At 40.2% G+C, this 7,495-nt stretch overlaps 1 long non-coding RNA gene across 1 annotated transcript; it reads left to right on the forward strand.

The window, feature by feature from the left end:
- Positions 1-1,701: 1,701 nt before the first annotated feature.
- On the forward strand, positions 1,702-4,880 carry LOC114854790 (uncharacterized). The gene is made up of 4 exons (XR_003785818.3): positions 1,702-2,303; positions 2,629-2,762; positions 3,267-3,433; positions 3,636-4,880. It is a non-coding gene; the product is annotated as an uncharacterized LOC114854790 (long non-coding RNA).
- Positions 4,881-7,495: the final 2,615 nt, after the last annotated feature.

Below are 7,495 nucleotides of genomic sequence, written 5' to 3' on the forward strand. Positions count from 1 at the left end.
TTGTGTCCTAATCGCAATTATTTCACTCAGAAAAGTTTGTTATACAGCTTTTGTAGCTGTTTTACAGCCTCTCATCCACAGTGTTGCCTGTTCGAGTCCTCATCCTGCAAATAGTTTGTAGGTTGACTAGGAACAACGAAAAAAAATTTAGAACGTTTTACCAGGACCATGAGTAAGACGTGTCATGTCAGCAATAATGTCTCAATTATCATACACAATTCTATCAAAGGCAAAAAACCAAAAGGCCACCCCCCTCCAGTCCACCATCTCCAGCCTGACTGAATACAGGACTACAGGCCTGTCGCCCTGACGTCTGTGGTCATGAAGACGAACAGGATCCTATTTTTGTATTTTAGCTCACTCCTGGAATATTCCACCACAAACTGACCCGCTCACCGTCCCCAAACCCACGTGCCAGTGGATCAGGAGCTTCCTGACTGACAGGAGGCAGCAGGTGAGGCTGGGCAGCATTCGCACCATCAGCACTGGCGCACGACAGGGATGTGTCCTCTCCCCACTGCTCTTCTCCCTCTATGTGCTGTCATAACATCCAGCACTTGTGTCCTATTGGCAATTATTTCACTCAAAAAAGGTCTGTCATCCAGCTTTTGTAACCGTTTCATAGCCTCTCATCCACAGCTGACACGATAGCTGAACTTTGACCTTTGACAACTCCTATTCCTCAAAATGTTACATCACTTTTCCTTCACAGTTCTACTTACTGCTTCATGAACGACTACCACAGCAAATATCAAATATATTTACTGTATAGTTTTGGAGCAAAAGTGTCTGACCATCTATAACTCTACTTAATACCTCATGGACTCCTACCACAGCAAATATCAACTTATTTTACTGTATAGCTTTGAAGTAATATATAAATAAACTAGTGTACAGTAAATTCAATTGACATCAATAGCTGAAATTTGACCTTCCATAAAATGAGTTCCTCACATTGGTACATCATCATTACTTTACAGTTCTACTAAGTACTTCATGGTCTACTACCAAAGCAAATATCAACCTATTTTGCATTCATAAACTATTGTACAGTAATTAGCATTACAACCAATAGCTGATCCTCTTTGCCTCACTATCACCTTCTCCCCACAATATGATGTAGTTTCACACAAGAAAAGTGGTACGTTGCACAGAGTTTACAGTAAAATTAGTTATTACCCATTGGCAAGACACTAATCTACTACCCCAGTAGATTATATATTACTAATCTAATAATTTTAGTAACATGATTTATTCAAAATCAAAGTTTCTTAATTGGTTGTCTGTTTACGTACCATGTGACAGTGGATCGATACTTTACTCTTAAAATGTACAGTGAAATGAGCTTATACTTTGTGTAGTAGTATATGAAGTACTAAGTAGAACTATGAGGCAACTTCGATGGAATCCAGTCTCTAAATTGGCAGAATTTATTTAATTAAAGGGTCAAGTTTGGTCATTGACTTAAATTTATTTAACTATACGAAAACTTAGTAATGTATTACTCCAAAAATATACAGTAAAAGTAACGGATATTTGCTGTAGTAGAACAGGAGTTATCAAAGGGCAAAGTTCAGCTACTGGTGTCAGTTGAACTTACTGAATGATACTTTATGCATTATTTAAAAACTATGCAGTAAAATAAGTTGATATTTCCTGTGGTAGTAGTCTATAAAGTACTAGTTAGTGATGTCCCGATTTGAGTAATTTATTCAAATCCAAGATTTAGAAAAGAGGCAAATTGCCTCTTTATATTTTCCATTAGTGAATATATTTAGACATTCACTGTAAATTCTGTAATTTCTTAAATGTAATTCATTTCCTTGCAACATTTATCTTAATATCGCCCCAGATGCTCCTAAAAGTGAGAGTCTCGGCTTTTCTCAGTGATCGCAACAGTTACCGTAACTATAGCACGAATCGCGCACCTTGAATATAGCGACGGCTCATTTGACCACGGAAAAGTAAACGGCGGTTCATTTGACCGTGGTGACACACCGGAGCAAACGGCAACTGTAGCTTGTTTGATCCTTTCGGTAATTAATCGTACTGCATCTACTGTATTTATGACAATGAGTAGCACATGTGTACAGCGAGCGGCGCTACAATAAGTATAGTGAATTTTACTGTCTTGTCGTCTGCGTTAGATTAAAGATTATGACACAATAAAAAAGTGCTACCACTAGCATCATAATGGCTCAGAGAACTTTCCTTTTACGATGCAAACAAATCGTTAATAAGTGTACTCGACTTCTACAAGGGGACAGTCCACCAGATGACGCATTTCAAACAGTTCTAACAAGGTAAGAAAGTCCTAGGCTATTCTGTTCATTATCATTATCATGCACTAACTGTGGTCAAGCTAGCACGCTATTCGCAGATTCGCTACTGGGTGCACAAAAATGTACTCAGATTTTTACAGTACTACTGCAGAAGCGTTGCATACATGCATACATTAACAATTTATTAATAGTTATAAGTTCTTAAAGTGGTATTGTCATGTCAGTAGTTATAGCATGCTTTGCAACAAAAAAGAACAAACATATATACAGTATATATGTTAACTGTATATGTATGATAAGGGTAAATCCGTCCTGTTTAATATATACATTTTTTCACATATTTCAGAATGGAAACCCTTAAACGCTGCCTGGAGTGCTCAAGAGGGAGGTTGATGGATGCAACAGCAGTACAAGACATCCTAGAAAACATTGAGAAATATATTCAGGAGGTCAAGGAAATGCAACAGGGGGCTCAACAAGGTACTAACTGCAGACTGACAAGTGAAATCTTGTTTTTCAGGCCTTTATAATTACAAAGACTAACTGCATACTACATGCTAATTCATTACCTATTTGTTTAATTATGTGGGAATTACACTCATCAACACATGGAGGTGTGTGTTTACGCAGAACTGTTATGAAGGTGTCGTTATGTAAGTTTTGCTTTGTTCAGCAGCTGTTTGGTTGCTTTATCAATAATTGTTAAAACGTCTATGCCTCTGCTCTTTAGGGGACTAATGTTTTAGCTAGCTAGCTGCGCTAATACAGCGTGACAGTACGGTCACTTAGAACTTTTCAGCGGACCTAATTTAGTTCCCGTTTTCTTTGCCACCCTGTATATGAAGAAGTAATTGAACTTTAGTGAGCAGAGCGAGGTATATGTTGAAACCTGTTACGCTCTGTTGCTGTTTAGTGTACTGTAATATGTATTTTGAGACTTAAAACTATTTCAGTAATTTCATGTCGTTTGTTTTATTTCCACAGTGCTTATAGACACAAGCTGTTACGGCGATAAAGAGGCACGTGATGGCTGGACTGTCATGCGAGGTGGTGTCAGCAAAAGTAAAACTCACAAGTCATAGAGTCAATTGACTCTCTGCATATTCGTTGAGCCGAGGGCTGCTTGAAGTGCTGTTTCTGTTGTAATAGAGGTGAGGTCAGGAAAATAACTTTTCTTAAATATGACATATATAGATGCTTCAGTCGAACAAGTCTGTCACAAACAAGTAATTCCTTTTCCAAGAGATGTGTTTTGATCATTTATCATTATCAAACATGTGATCACATGACTTTTACTGGCTAATGAATTATGCCTTCTACATTAAACAATTACTGTCTTTTTGTCCTCTACAGATTAACGTGCACATGCATCATAGACCAGAAGCACAAGTGGCCATTGGTTTTAATGCTGTCAACTAGGGCTCAAGCATGCATTAAAGAGTCCATTACCTAAGATGATGTGGTTGTTATTGCTCCTGATACAAAGTTTTCGGTGTGTACACTTAATGTCACTTTTCACAAAGACAAATTCTGTAACATCTGTTGTCTCTGTTTGATTATAGCAGGTAATGTTTATATTAGTGTTTAGAAAGATAAAAGAAGGTACAGTACTGGGTTGTATAGCACCGACGCCTGTGTGGTCACGTGTAACACTTGACTGAAGTATTTCAAATAGATTTCAGTATTCCCCAGTAAATAAAAAAAACTCTACAAATGTCCACAGTTACGTCTGTATTTTACAGTAGAGGTACATGATCTGTTTCATCTTTTGCATGGTAGAATGTGACACATTATGTAATTGGGGTGTAACATTTCTAAACAATGTGAGATTAGACCTTGTCATGGTGTTGGTATAATCAGGACATATAATATCCAGCATATAATATTAGAGACCAGGAAGATCATCAGTGCTGATGAAGATCGGGTGAACAGCGCTGGGGACTAAGCAGGTAAGCAAGGTTTCGGCTACATCTTCCCGAAGATCAAGGGAAAATTCACCTCCCAAATGATATCTGAATGAAGCATAGCCTCTGGTGGAAGAAGCGTGTCTATGTGTGGGGACCACTTCAGGTCCAAGGAGCTTGTGGACCCTAGGAACTCCTCTTAAAGTCCACCGTAATCTTCATAGTCTAGAGCGTGTTGAGCTCCAACTGGTTCTTTTGTGTAGAGGAAGAACAGTGGGGAGAGGACACATCCCTGTGGTGCGCCTGTGCTGATGGAAAGCTGTATAACAAACTTTTCTGAGTGAAATAATTGCCATTAGGACACAAGTGCTAGATGTTATGACAGCACATAGCGGAATAAAAATAATTTAGTGGTCTTTGGAAAAAACAGTGAAAGCAAAAGTGCAGTTAGAAGGATTTGATTTAGATTTTTGACTTAGATTTGAGTGATGGATACCAACAATAGAAAAACATACAGTAGCTTGGATTTAAATTCCAATAATCACTGTTTTACCAATAATAATCACTGTTTGCTTTGGGAATGTATGAGTCTGGTTGTGGATATTTCATAATTAATTACACAATAAATCTGTGAATGTTCGTTTTAGACTGTGAAACGAACTGTTTTGGTGAATGAGCCTAATGTATGTCGCATTCAACGCAGGTACGAGGGTTTCTCTGGTTTCCGAGTCATCCCGTAGCTCGAGTCTGGAGGTACTTTACTGACCTCAAATAATTGAGGGAAAACCAGCTTCGCCAATCAAATGTACAAAACAAAAATCCTATTAAACTAGTTGTACTTTGCGTGTTGTCTTCGCAATAGTCCTGGTACAATAGTTTGTGGATGTACCGCAAATGACTTGAAGAAGCACTTAATCCTCAGTGTATTGCGGCGGGACCGTAGTTTCTCCGATTTCGTGTAAACGCAACTTAGTCCAACCGAGCAAGCGTTTTTTACGCATGCTGTTTTGCAGCCGAACGGGCGTATTTTACGCCTGCTTTTTTTGCAGCCGAACGGGCGTATTTTACGCCTGCTTTTTTTGCAGCCGAACGGGCGTATTTTACGCCTGCTTTTTTTGCAGCCGAACGGGCGTATTTTACGCCTGCTTCTTTTGCAGCCGAACGGGCGTATTTTACGCCTGCAATGTCCAGCCAAGCAAGCGTAAATTACGCATGCTTTGAGACAGCAACGAGACACCTGTTTTTTACGCTTGCCTTTATTACATTACATGCGTATTTTGCACCCGTTAATGTAATCGCGCGTAATTTACGGGCGTTCTGTGTGTCTTACGCATGCTTTTTGCGCATGCTTATGCCCAGATCAAGCGCATGAATAGTTTGATACGGACTGATTGGCCTTCCATAGGCAAGCGGCCAATGAGGTCGAGCCCCGCTCACCTTTCTTCCCTGTCATCTGAGCCTCTGTGACTAATTCCTACGGTTCTGCTTCCTCATCGCTGCACACATGTTTGGACCACTGTCTATTAATCTGGACGATGACCTACATTTACTCATTACACTCATGTCTCTGTTGCCCCTTTTGACTCATTTACTAGTGTTAGTGCTGGGTCAGACATGTGCCGGCCTTGTGTTCAGTGATTCATCTGCTGATTGTGGAGACAAACAAAGGAAGGAGGAATTATTAGCATATTTAAATGACTTTGAAGTGATTTTATTGCGACCATCCTTCACTATTGTGAGATTACGATAACCGCTCTTTCAAAGCGTCCAGGGAGAAGCTGCTGTTGTTTTTTGTCCTTTTCTGAGCTGCGACAGAGCAGACGTGGAGCTCAGTGCAGCACACGGACAATCTGAGGACAGACCTGCCCTGTAATTGGCAGAACAGGTGTAGAGTCGATCCTCAGTGCCACGAAAGTCACTGCACCGACTGCACATGTTCCATCACTAATGGCATGAAGCCCGTAACTGACAGGACCACAACTAATTTAAAATAATGACCAGCCGGAGGCCAGTTAGACACGTATTGCAGACATTTCTATTTCTTTTATCTCTTTTTTCAGTCATCAATAAGGAAGCGTGAGCTGCAGCGGCTGCAGAGTGCAACCTTGAAACATGCATGTGTGTCTGTGTGGAGCTGAGGGCGTTTAAAAGCCACTGTATTTGCTTGCAGCTGTATATTCACACTCACAGAACAAATAAGAGAAAACACAGTACAAACTTTGCCACGATGCAAAAATCATACAGTACAAGAGGCAAAGTGAAGACAAGACGAGAAGACAGGTGAGATCTGAGCCCCAGGGGAAACCGCCACACCGCTCCGACTTATGAGAAAAAGACGGTTATCAAAATAATAAATGTGCACGTTTTTATCACATTCAATAAAGCAACATACTGTACATCTTTGCTTTTTGTCTTTCATCTTGCAAAAGTGATGATGTTTTGGCTGTCGTTGCACCACAGGTTTCATTTCATTAGATTATTTTAGATGTGAATATACGCTTTATGGAACGAATCCCAAAGTTCAGCTCCTGGCAGGACTCTGATCTCGTCACTGCTTTGATTTCAGTTCAAGGCTGTTTCCTCTGATTGCCACAGAAATGCTTTGGTGACCTGATAAAACCAGATTCATTTTAGAGATTTGAGACATTTGAAGCACTTTCCTCTTCCAATTTCCAGCGCTGCTTTCATCAGCTGCATCACATTTCAAAACCCAGCAGTCCAGGTCTTGGGAAAGATTCAATAATGTTTAATATCTCCTGCTCAGTCAGTCAGACGCGGCCGGACGGCGAGCTGGAGCGCTCCATCGCTGCTTAAAGTGACACAGTTTAGGATTTGTTCATCGACTCGCCCTGTTGTCGCTTGTTGATAAGAAATGAGGCAAACACTTCTTATTTCCCCCCTTAGTGGGCTTCATTTCCTTACTGATGTGTTTTCAGGGGGATAAGAGGCCATGAATATGCTGCGTATCCTCGAGGAAATGCGGGAGGAAACCAAGGAGTTCATTCGGTTAAGCATGAGTGGCTCCTTTCACTATTTTGCCGTGTATGTGAGATGCTTTGAAAATGAGCCATGAAAACTGTAGGTGCAGTCAACAGAGGATCTGAAGCCAAATAAAACGTTATATACTCCAGACGGACAGACCAGCTTCATCTGAGCGCTCTACAATAGATTTATTAGGATTAATGAATATTTGTAAAGGCACCTTTTATTTGCTTACAATGAATATTACATGTTGTATAAATGGCTGAGGAGCAGCTTTTGGGTGAAGGTTTGACCACAACATCAATAGATCTGATCTTATGCGATCAT

The sequence above is a fragment of the Betta splendens genome, chromosome 4 (genome assembly GCF_900634795.4).
Source record: "Betta splendens chromosome 4, fBetSpl5.4, whole genome shotgun sequence".
Lineage (NCBI taxonomy): Eukaryota > Metazoa > Chordata > Actinopteri > Anabantiformes > Osphronemidae > Betta > Betta splendens.